This window comes from Cuculus canorus, chromosome 3 (assembly GCF_017976375.1).
Source record: "Cuculus canorus isolate bCucCan1 chromosome 3, bCucCan1.pri, whole genome shotgun sequence".
Lineage (NCBI taxonomy): Eukaryota > Metazoa > Chordata > Aves > Cuculiformes > Cuculidae > Cuculus > Cuculus canorus.
In genome coordinates, this window is record NC_071403.1 from 3,701,197 (window position 1) to 3,714,005 (window position 12,809).

The 12,809-nt window shown below is 40.0% G+C and overlaps 1 protein-coding gene across 1 annotated transcript in view; it reads right to left on the reverse strand.

Moving 5' to 3' along the window:
* SNTG2 (syntrophin gamma 2) overlaps positions 1 to 12,809 on the reverse strand; it is a 275,672-nt gene that overhangs the window by 110,506 nt on the left and 152,357 nt on the right. The window lies entirely within an intron of this gene.

A 12,809-nucleotide genomic window follows, 5' to 3' on the forward strand; every position in this document is an offset into this window, starting at 1 on the left:
AACAGGCACATATCAAATAGGAAAGCGACTTATCGCAGCAAATGGATACCTATAGATGTATTTACTGGTTGTTCTTGGAGGACTCTGCTCTTCTTCTTTACTCGTTTTTACTTACTTCTCACAGGCTCAATTGATATTTAAATGATTTGCTACCAAATACAGAACCTACTCATCCCCAGTACTCTGCTATGAGGTGTTCTACTCAAGTCAAACAACTGTGTGGACAACTGATTACAAAAGAACCTGAGGTTTCATTGTGGAAAAAAACACTATGGAAAAAAACATTATGATCATCAATCTCTGACCAAACTTTCTCTGAATGATCAGAATAGGAATAACCAGGAACTGAAGCACAGTAAAATTAGAATGCTTCTTTAATGTCATATGAGACTGACAAGGCTGCAAAGTAAACCAATGTGTCTTGAGTTCTAATTTGTAAGAACAACCACGTCTCCCAAAATCCTCTGCCTTTCATTTCCTGTGATATTTCAGACATTCTAAGAACTGAAGAAGATTGGTAACTCTGCTACTCCTACACTGCTTTTATAAAGACAGTTCTTCCCTTTATCTGTAGACTATTATGCACACATATATCTGAGATACATATAAGTAACAGTCTAATATAAATAAAAGCCCATTTTATGTATATTAAAATATACTAATAAATATACACATATGCCAAACTTTCAGTGAAGATTCAGCTATCGCATTATTCTGAAATATCTCCTACATACCGCAGTAACTCTGCATGCTTTGTTCTAAATTTAGCACCCAATTTGAAGATTCCAGGTTTCTACATCATTAAGCATCAGTTCAGGATTATCTTTAAGCAACAGTAGTTTAAATTTAATTAAACTGGACTAAACGAGAACAGAATTAGTATACTAAAATAACACTGGTTTTTTGTGGATTTAGACCAGCTGCTTGGCACAAAAAGCCTAGAAACTCATGAGGTCTGTGTCAACTCACATAAAACTTTCCTCAGAAGTAATGCCTTAATATTACGGTATTTATTTACACATATCATCACGTAATATTTGGATGCACCATCAACATTAAAAATGCATATTCCTGAATATAGTTCAGTTTTGGAATACATCCATGATCAGCTGAACGTGAGCTAAAAATAGTACATATCTTATAGACCTTCACTATCATTGTGTCATATATAGCTGAGCCACATATATATAGACTTATACAGACATATACAGGTTATGCTTGTATTCTTCAGAAGCTTTATAATAGTCTGTCGTGGTTTGAGCTAAAGCAGAATGTTTTCTGACTCCAGCTCAGTCTTGCCTGAGTAACTTCATTCTCTGAAAGCTGACTGCATGTTTTTCAGACAGTGTTCCCACCTGGAATTGATAACATAGGGCACTGGTATGCATAAAAGCCAATGTTTATACTTATCCCTATAGAAACCAAGGCCACCCTCAAGCTGGCGAAAAAAGACCACACCTGCAGGTAGGGAAGGACAGGACAGGTGATCCTAAACTGACCAGCAGAGCATTCCATCCCTTGTACATCACACTTGCTATAAAATCGAGAGATCACGAGGGTCTCACTCTCTTCTTCAATGGCCAACGCCCAGTGAGAACTCTTATCTGTTTGTCTGATCCCAGATTCATGCATTCCTGAACCCAGTTCCTGAGCTCAGCTCCCTCCTAGCCTCAGATCCTTTCCCTCATGTCTGCTCTGCAGTATTTGTGACGACGTACAACCGTCGAGGGGTGGGGGTGTGATTTCATGGGTGTATATTATTATTATCATCATCATCACCACCACCATTATTATCACAGAATCACACAGAATCACAGAATCACCAGGTTGGAAAGGACCCATTGGATCATCGAGTCAAACCATTCCTAACACTCCCTTAAACCATGTCCCTCAGCACTTCATCCACCCGTTCCTTAAACACCTCCAGGGAAGACGACTCGACCCCCTCCCTGGGCAGCCTCTGCCAGTGCTTAATGACCCTTTTGGTGAAAAATTTTTTCCTGGTATGCAGCCTGAACCTCCCCTGGTGGAACGTGAGGCCATTCCCCCTTGTCCTGTCCCCTGTCACTTGGGAGAAGAGCCCAGCTCCCTCCTCTCCACAACCTCCTTTCAGGTAGTTGTAGAGAGCAATAAGGTCTCCCCTCAGCCTCCTCTTCTCCAGGCTAAACAACCCCAGCTCTCTCAGCTGCTCCTCGTCAGACTTGTTCTCCAGCCCCTCACCAGCTTCGTTGCTCTTCTCTGGACACGCTCCAGAGCCTCAACATCCTTCTTGTGGTGAGGGGCCCAGAACTGAACACAGTACTCAAGGTGCGGTCTCACCAGTGCCGAGTACAGAGGGAGAATCCCCTCCCTGGACCTGCTGGTGACCCCATTTCTGATCCAAGCCAAGATGCCGTTGGCCTTCTTGGCCACCTGGGCACAGTGCTGGCTCATGTTCAGCATTATTATTTCATTAAAACTGTAGCTTTATTTTCCAACCCGCAAACCTTTTTCCTCTCATTTCCCTTCTCCCTTTCCCTGGGGGCAAGGGGTAAGGGAACTGGGAGCACAACTGCTTGGGTTTAGCTGCCAAAATTGGCCGAGTCGGGGCTAAATTATGACATAGTCATACTGGACCCTATGCAAAAACACAGTTCAGACATACAGACAAAAATTTATATGTATTTCATATATCTGTGTTATCTATATATAAACTAACCCAGAGATAACAAATGTCTATTATGAAAATTGAAGAAGCTTGATATCTACTTGAACATATTTAAATTAGACTGCAGTCACTTTTCAGTCTCTGGTTGATGAATTTGTCTTTCTAAACTTCATTAATATCCACATTAGGCCTTGAAATGAATTGATGTTTCTCTATCTCAGCCACAGCAACTAATGACTTTGCACTGTTTATGCTAAACTACATCGCAACAGAGACTTCACAACTACTTAAAATACATTTAAATGTGACCAAAATGTTTATAAAAGACAGCAAATCAATTTCTTTTGCCACGCTGTTCTGACAGAACAGCTGAATTTTGCAGCCATTGACCAAGCAAGTTTAAATGGATATATTTTCTAGAAGTGCATGTATAAAGTTAACAAATAATGAACTACTTCATTATCTTTAAAATAAAGTATTTAATTACAAAACTGCATGTAGGCACTTGAGACAGATGCGCTTCACTTCATAATTCGGTGCATAATCAGGTATTGAATAATATTATAATTAAAAAAATAATAACCTGTTTAAATTCCTGATCCTTATATAAAAGTCCCAGAAGTGGAAAGGCTTTGGGCTTGGGTCAAGTACAGATAGCTGCAAAAAATTCAACCTGTGTATATGCTGCAGGCACTGACACCTGCAGCGACATTCCAGCGCCTGAAGGGGCTACGGGAAAGCTGGAGAGGGGCTATTCATAAAGGCTTGTGGGGATAGAACAAGGGGCGATGGGTATAAACTGGAGAGGGGCAGATTTAGACTGAACATATGGAAGAAATTCTTCACCGTGAAGGTGGTGAGGCCCTGGCCCAGGTTGCCCAGGGAAGTTGTGGCTGCCCCATCTCTGGAGGTGTTCCAGGCCAGGTTGGATGGGCCTTGGGCAGCCTGAGCCAGTGGGAGGTGTCCCTGCCCATGGCAGGGGGTGGAACTGGATGGTCTTTAAGGTCCCTTCCAACCCAAACTATTCTACGATTCTAATTGAAGTTGAGCCTGGGAAAAGGAGTGGGAGAAGCTGTTGGTTCAATTTTGGTCTCTGTTTCTTACCACTCAAATCTATTTTAACTGCCAATGAAATGAATTATTCTTCCCAAGTCTAGCCTCTTTTGCCTATGATGGTAGCTGGTAAGAAATCTTCCTGTCTTCATCTTGACCGGTGAGCTTTTTTGTCCTATTGTCTATTTGCCCTCTTGAGGAACGGAAAGCGAGAGAGTGGTTGCGTGGGCATTTGGCTGGTGGCCAGGGCTGACCTACTACCATCGGTTTGAGAGTGTTTTACTCAAAGAAAATAAGTTCAGGAATGGTATCCACATAGTCTAGGAGCAGTTGAATCCAGCTGGGGTTCAACAATGCCAAAAAAGCCATGATGTAGTTCCCTTCCAAAGAAAAAAATGTCAGAAAGCCAGTACCAGAGGAGTAGGAAATCAGAATTGGCAAGAAATGCTGGATCCTGTCCCCAAACGCTATTGTATCTTGTGATGGCATCTTACTTGCCACTGTGTTGAAAACGGATTAATAACTCTGACTTCAGCTTACAATCAGTGTAACACAATCAGTATTTTTATATGATCCAATAGATCATTTCAAACCCAACAGATTTATAGTGTAGTCATAATCTTGTGCTGAAATGTGCAAACTAAAATTAATACTGAGAACTCACTTTCTCATTTACAGTTGGCTTTTTATAAAAGCCATAAACGTGAACCATTTTAATTGTTTGGCTTTGGAATGGCAAGGAAGAATTTCAATTTTGTAATAACAGGAAAGGGTAACATAATATAAATATTACTTTACTTGAAAGTTCACAGCCTAAGAATTATATTTCCTCTTAATTAAGCAACGAATGTTCACATTAAACATCTATACTTATCAAGAGATGAGAGGAGACATCATGACAGAGACACTGTCTAATGTACTTTTGGAAGATCCGAGTGAAATATTTTGAAGATAAACTCAACCCAAAATCTCCATGGAACAAAACAAAACATCAGATTAGAAACTGCTGCAGAGCATGAAATTTGATTTTTTATTTCAAATGATATTCTCAAAAGGAAAAAATCCTTATGTTAATGCTTTGGTTTGAAATTACCAAAGGGTAATCACTTACGACACTCCTACTGTATCATGCTCTTCTGGAGCTATTATACTTTATATTCTTAGGTAGTATCTGAAGAGGTGGTACTATCAAACCACACACATACTAAAAAAAAAATAAATAATCAAGTTCAGTGCTTAAAAGAAGTTATAAACAGTACAGAAAGTCATTAACTAAAGCACTGTTCTGTGGTGCTGAAGCTTTTGCACAAATCCAGTAAGTCCAAAAAGACAAATCCAGCAACTTTGGAGTAACATTCACTGTTGCAGCTGTTGATTTATGTAATATTAATATGAAAGAAGAATTGTAGAAGTGCTTCTTTCTTTTAAAATAGTGGATTAAATACACTTACTGTATCTAACTGTGTGTGTATATGCACTTACTTGTGGGTTCATATGTGTGAAGGAGAAAAGGGCATCAAAGGAAATGCTTGCTTTTCGGGCTGGCTCTAATTTGCAGGTTTTGCATATCTCTAAGTGCATTCATCAAGCCAGGGTTTGTTATGCTTCTGTTTTTTTCACATCTATTTCTCAAGAACAGAACAGAGAAAATGTTAAAAACATAAAATAGGAGCTTCCAGATCTCATCTAGCTAACTACAGTCCAGAGCCTGCAGAGTGAAATATGAGTCATAGTTTAGGAAAACCAAATGATCTTTGTTGTTTCCCATTTTTACTGTCAACACCCATTGTAGGGAAATGCTATACACCTAACTCAGGCAGGCAAATCGATGGCACAAATCATAGCTGATGGGCTTTCTTATTAAATTCTGGTGCCTTGTGTTCACTGTGGCTTGCTCTAAACCTTCAAACATCTCTGATTACTTATAATCACACCGCTCGAAGATTTAGATGGGGTTCTGGCTTCTCAATTCAGGTTCTGTCTCATTAAAGATAAGAAATGTAACAGCAATTAAAGTTTCAAAGGAACGTGCCTTTGATGAATGAATTCACCCATATGGCCCTTTAGCTTAGATCTAATCCAAGAGCAGAAGTTATAGCATTCAACTTCAGCCATTTAAAAGATTCAAGTCTAAATAGTTGTCAATACTTTTTCCAGAAATCAGTAAAGATCTTAGCATAAAAAGACACTCACAGGTGTCTACCTGTAAATAAGGACAGTTCGGATGATAACCTTACACTTTAACCATCTGAACTCAGATGAAATTAATCTTATCTCACATCTATAGATGAAAATTAAAGATTAAGCACCTAACTCAGACTACAAGTCTGAAACATAAATTCTGAAGTGAAAGGAAGTGAATCTCCCGATGAATGTCTGATCTTGAAGTACACACTTTTCACAACTAAACACTTGAAATTCACACATTCATTCTTGGACTTGACAAGTCTCTAGGTGGAAGGTTATGTACAAGGCTGCAATGCAGCAGATGAACAACCAAGAAGTAGAAAAACTTATGAAGAGAATCAGATCATAACACGTAATAGTAAAAAACTCAAATAAATCCGGGAAACTAAAAGCTTTAAAAAATTCTTAATCTCCCACAATGAAAAGGAACAATAGTACATAATGAGGAATTTCTGGACATAAAGAGGAATTTCTCCACCATGAAAGTGGTGAGGCACTGGCCCAAGTTTTCTAGGGAAGCTGTGGCTGCCCCATCCCTGGAAGGGTTCCAGGCCAGGTTGGATGGGGCTTGGAGCCCCTCATCCAGTGGGAGGTGTCCCTGCCCATGGCACGGGAGTTGGAACTGGATGATCTTTAAGATCTCTTCCAACCCAAACTATTCTATGATTTTATGAAATTCAGGTCAGTCTCAACTGCTATCAACACGATATAACTGAAAAGAGTTCAAACCCACAGAACTCATAATTTCAGAATAAGCACTATGTTTTGTTACTCATCTACTGTTACACATGACTTGTAAAAAGAAAGAATTGTTTCAGGCATCAAGAAATCGCAACAGACAGAAAAGGCCTCATTATTAGAAACCAAATATTCACTTCTTCCATTAAAAGTTTATTAAATCATTACTGACATATCTGGCATGTAAGCGAGATGTATTATAGGATGAAAGTGCCACTTCCAGTTCAAATAGAAGTCCACGTATCTGACTAAGCATGACTGGAAATGCGTATATTTAAGCGGAATCTGCAGGATGGTAAATATTTCTATCCCAAATGCACGCCTTTGCAAGCAAACAAATTTGGGCAGTCGAATCTTTCAGGTTTATATACTTCAACTGCATCTAAAAAACGTTCCAGATGATAGTTAAGTGGTTGCGTTTATAAAAACTCCAATTGCACTCTCCTGATGTCTAAAATGTGTTACATTTTCTGTCCATAGCTTAACAAAGACATCAATTCTTCTCAGCCAGGAAGCTGAATTCTTCCATCAGTTTTAATTATAATAATCCTGCTTTTGTGCTCAAAGATTATGGATACTGTAAATACTCATAATGCCAGAATTCTTGCTGCTTCACTTACCTGGGGAATTAAGTGATTGTGAAATAGGTGGGGGTAAAATAGTAGTACCTAAATCTGAACTATTTAAACATAAATATTCTCTTAACATGCTTGGAGCATGAAAGAAAGTTGATTTTCACAAGGACATTTCAGAAATGATGTAATGTTTTAAGTATACATTTAACACATAATGGGCTATTCCACCTTTGGAAAAATCTCTCTGAAATTTTGCTATGCTTTACAAAAGCACAGTAAAGGTGTAAAAGGGTGCAAATTTAAATGGCAAAAATGTGGTTTAAAGCACGTGAGTTTTATCATTTGCATGTAAAAGACACCGGAGACCAAAAGTATAATATAACTTGCTTCTTTATGAGGAGTGCTGCCAGATGCATTCAGTAACGAAATAATTGCACTTCTTGGAGCATCTGGAAACAGCGAGGTTGAATTGTACATCCCACAAAATTTCAAAGTTATACGATAATTTGCTGAGTGTATGTGCTGGGATACAGAATACGTATGGAAAATTAGGACTTGGAGAAATGAAATTAAACTCAGATCTTTTTCACCTAAGCAAGGTGAAAACAACTTTTTAATCATTTGTCTCACTATCACGATAACAGTGATAGTTAGTAACACGATAGTTAGTATCACGATAACAGTGATAGCGACATAGTCGCCCACAACACTCTTCTCCCTAAATTTGGGACATATGGATTTGATGGATGGGCTACTTGGTGAATCACAGAATGACAGAATGCCAGATTGGGAGGCACCTCAAGGATCATCTGGTCCGTCCCTTTTAGTTTATATATAGTCTGAATGAGATGGCCCAGCACCCTGTCAAGCTGAGCCTTAGAAGTGTCCAGTGTAGAAGAATCCACCATTTCCCTGGGAAGATTTTTCCAATGTTTAATTGCTCTCATGGTGACAAATTTTCTTCTGCAATCCAATTGGAATCTTCTCAGGAGCAACTTACACCCATTACCCTTTGTCTTTTCAGTGTGACTCCTTGTAAAAAGGGAGTCTCCAAACCAAGTGGATATCAAGTGGCATCCCTTCATTGTGAATTGAATCCAAATGAGTTTTCACCTCTGCTTTTCTGTCTCTCCCTCCTCAGGAGAACTGACTTTTCCTTTTGTGTTGTACAGGTTGACAACCTGATTAGCCACCATGGAAAATTAATTTTTCTCTCAGATGAGCAATACAGAAACTATACGAACCTCTGAATTAACATTTTCTGTGTTCACAGTCTCTCCACACCAATACATTATTTCTAAAAATAAACTTATTTTTCAAGGAAAATAAATTATTTTCGATTTTCTACAGTCTATTTTATTACCTACTGTAAAAGTAGGATTTTCCTCAGTCAAGACTTTGAGTTATTTATGCTTCTGCCAATACCCTTAGCCAGAACTGAGGTGCGATAGTTGAAGAATTGTGTAGAGAAGCAAATTCTAGTAAATACAAGAAAAAAACAGGAAGGCCAGTTTGTTGTGCACTCGTTTCTGAGAGACCAGCTAGTTTTTTAGCTTGCAGAGAAGTAATCACCTTTTAACCTTGCTGGAAGTTCAAAGGTCAAGAAACTAAACCGCATATTTAGTGCAATCAAGACTGTATTACAGGCTACAAAGATGATCGGAGGGCTGGAGCACCTCCTCTATGAGGACAGACTGAGAGAGTTGGAGTTGTTCAGCCTGGAGAAGAGAAGGCTCCAAAGAGACATTATAGCGACCTTCCGGTACCTGAAGAGGGCTACAGGAAAGTGGGAGAGGGACTATTTACAAGGGCATGGAGAGGTAGGACAGGGGGAATGGCTTTAATTTGGAGAGAGGAAGATTTCGACTAGGCATTAGGAAGAAATTCTTCACCATGAGGGTGATGAGGCCCTGGCCCAGGTTGCCCAGGGAAGCTGTGGCTGCCCCATCCCTGGAGGGGTTCCAGGCCAGGTTGGATGGGCCTTGGGCAGCCTGAGCCAGTGGGAGGTGTCCCTGCCCATGGCAGGGATTGGAACTGGATGGGCTTTAAGGTCCATTCCAACCCAAACTATTCTATGATTTTATGGAGATCAGCTGTCTACATAAGCATCTCCAGAGTGCCAGTTGTGAAGATGGTAGGTAGCAGACTGTTCAGAGATCCTGCAGCCTTCTCTCCCATGTTTTTTTTTTCCCCATTAGGTCTTAGGTCTTTACAATTATGTGCCAAACTTACAGATCATTACATGTAATCTTCCGTTTAGTAAAACGCAGGTTCTCTGAGTGTGTGTCTGCTCAGTGTCCCTCCTCAAATGCTATAAGGAGAATCAGCAGATTTTCTAGAATGGTAAAAATTAAGAACTAAAGGCAAAAAAGTCTAAACATCAAGGGATCCTACCATGATATCATGAAAGAAAACAAAAGGCCCAAATAAAATGCTTGAAAACATTGGAGCTACAATTAAAACAAACACACCAAAATAATGAAAACACCAAAAGACGGAGAAACAGGAAACGATTACAACCAAACATCAAAAACCTAGGAAGCATATCCTTGCTTCTGTCCCTTAATGGCTTATCACTACGGCTGGTGCCAGTGGAGGAATTCATAGATTCATAAAATAGTTTGGGTGGGGAGGAACCTTAAAGATCATATCCCTGAGCACCTCATCTACCCTGTCTTTTAAACTCCTCCAGGATGAGGACTTCACCACCTCCCTGGGCCGCCTCTGCCAGTGCCTGAGAACCCTTTTGGTGAAGAAATTTTTCCTAATGTCCAATCTGAATCTCGCCTGGTGCAACTTCAGGCCATTCCCTCTCATCCTATTGTCTGTCACTTGGGAGAAGAGACCAACACCCACCTCTCCACAACCTCCTTTCAGGCAGTTGTAGACAGTGATAAGGTCTCCCCTCAGTCTCCTCCAGGTTAAACAACCCCAGGCCCCTCAGCTGCTCCTCACAAGACTTGTTCTCCAGCCCCTTCACCGGCTTCATTCCTCTTCTCTTCACACACTCCAGTCCCTCAATGTCCTGCTCGCAGCGAGGGGCCCAAAACTGAACACAGTATTTGAGGTGCAGTCTCACCAGTGCTGAGCTTAGGGCCATTAAATGAACCCATCTATTTGAAGCACCTCTTTTCAATTGCAGCCCCACTCCCATATTCAAATAAGGAGATTTTTATTTTGGATGAGAAATCTCAGTCATTATATCATAAAAATTCAATGCTATAATTTTGATAAACTAGAAAAAAATACCATCTTCCGCTCTCTCAGAAACTTTGGCAATAGCCTACCTCATCTCAAATCTGATAGACTCACCCCCTTTCTCTACCCATTTCTCCAGCTTCACTCTGATTATGATAGCGAGTTGTGGTAGCAAAAAAGTCTCTTTGCAGATCTGTCTCCCGGCCCATTGAGATCTCTCTTCCTTCTGGAGCTCCCCTCAGCCGTAGTGCCTACAGCTGTTCCAGTAAGTTTTGTTTAATGCTTCTATTGAAATTCCATATAAAGGGGGAAAAAAAGCACTATACATTTCTCTGCCATTTACTGCAGCATCACTGTTTTACATTGACACTTCTGGAGTGCTTACTTTGGTACTGGGAAACAATCTTTAAGGGATGTAACTTAACTATTTGGGGGAGAATAACTCTCAGGAAGTTTTGTATGTGCAGTAATAACCCAAGCAGCAGGAGGGCAGTTCACCAATCCACGATAGACCTGACTCTGTGCTTTACTGAGATTGTCTGTAATTACTCTAGAGATTCAGCCTGACGGTATTAATCAACACCAAGAAAGCGACCGCAAGATCGTGCAGCTACATTTATCTTGACCTAGCGAGATCACCTCCAAGTAACGGAAGCAAGTTTAGTTTCTTCGTCCACATAATTTCTGCCTTGCTGATAAGACGGTCAAAGCCCCTGTCATTTAGGGTTGCTACAGATGCTCTTCTGAGATACAGTTGTCAGTGAATCAGCTGATAACTACCAATAAACAGGAAACAGGGGACACAACAGGGGTTTTTTTTCTACGCTGCTTTGCACTACAGACTGGAAAAGCACTGCACACGGAGAGAGTGTGAACCGGCACTATTTGCATACAGTCAATCCGAGACGTGAAATAAAGACAGTTAAAAACCCCAACACTATTCACTAAATTATTTTGTTTCAGTTTAGATTAAGTATTGTGCTAAACTGTATTTCCAGCTGCATGAAATAACTCAATAATAAAAAGGGGGGAAAAAAAACCCTATAGGATGCACTTCTGCTTTTTTTTTTAACTCAGTAAGAATGGCAAGTGCCCACTGCATTTTTAAATGGAATTTAACAACATTTTTGCCATTGTAAGGCTAGGCAAGAATCCTTAGAATATACCTGGAAGCTGCTAAACCTTAGCCTATCCATTACCAAAGTGGCATTCATCCCTGCTGTGGGGCAATGGCCTGTCAAGGCTATTGGTATAGAATTGTTTGAAGTGATGTATAGGAGCAGGATGGGGCTGAGCTATCAGTGCTTCAGGAGAAAACGGAGTAAGCAGCACAGGTGATGCTATGAAACATGTTATTACGATACGGATACACCTACTCAGGAGCTTTGATTTGTGCTCAAGAGCACTGATTTGTCTCAGCGGCTTCCAAAATTGACAGATTCACAGTCATCTCTTATCCTCTGTGCTTTTCAATGCATTAGTCTGAGTGTTGCTACGGAGGTGATTCTCCAGCTGGGGTTAAGTATGAAGAGGAGGGGAAAGTGGAAGTAATGCTGCCAGAACGTTGGTTGAAGATATTCACCGTAAGCCCAAAGGTGGACAGGTGATGGTAAAAATATTCTGGAAATTCTTGAATATTCTGGAACTTCTGGCTTACCTCTCATTTAAACACCAATAGGTAATAATATTGATAGACATTTTTTTTTTTATTTGAGGTTCAGCTGCCAGTATCTAAGGACCGAAAATGCTAAAGAAGCAGCATTCTTTAGAAGAGGAAAGTAATACCTATTAATTTTTTCCCAAAGTCCTTGCCTTAATTCTACAAAGCAATGTAAAAAACATTTCAATAATTTGACTTTCAAACAAATAAAAACCCAACTGAAAGACCCTGGTCCAGTTCTTGAACATTACCATGAAAATGAATACACCAGAGAGAGTCAGTATATCGTGAGAGAACCAATCACAATAATTCCATTCTTCAGTCCCAAGTTTCCTCTGAACTGAACATCACCAGATTCAAAGCTATGCAAAAACTGTGACTACATTCCACAGTGTGCAGTACAATCCTGGGCAAAGGGTCTTCTCAGTGTGCTGCAACAATCCAAACACCCTGATTTTCCCATGAAAACCAAGATAAAGATGTGTGCCTTAATCTCTTCCCAGCCTGAAGTTGAGATCTTTGTATATTCTCTGTATTCTTCTCCTTCTTGCATATGGATATGGTCTTATTAGGTACAAGTTTTCTTTATCATGGTTATTTATTCTCTCTAGCTCTACAACCTTTGGGATTACCAGCTACTAAGTAGGATGCGTCCAATATGTGCACTCAGGTTTGAAGACAGGAAATGTATCTTAGTTCTATGAACACCATCCCAAAAAACCAATGTTAAAGCACATTTCTTGCTTCTTAA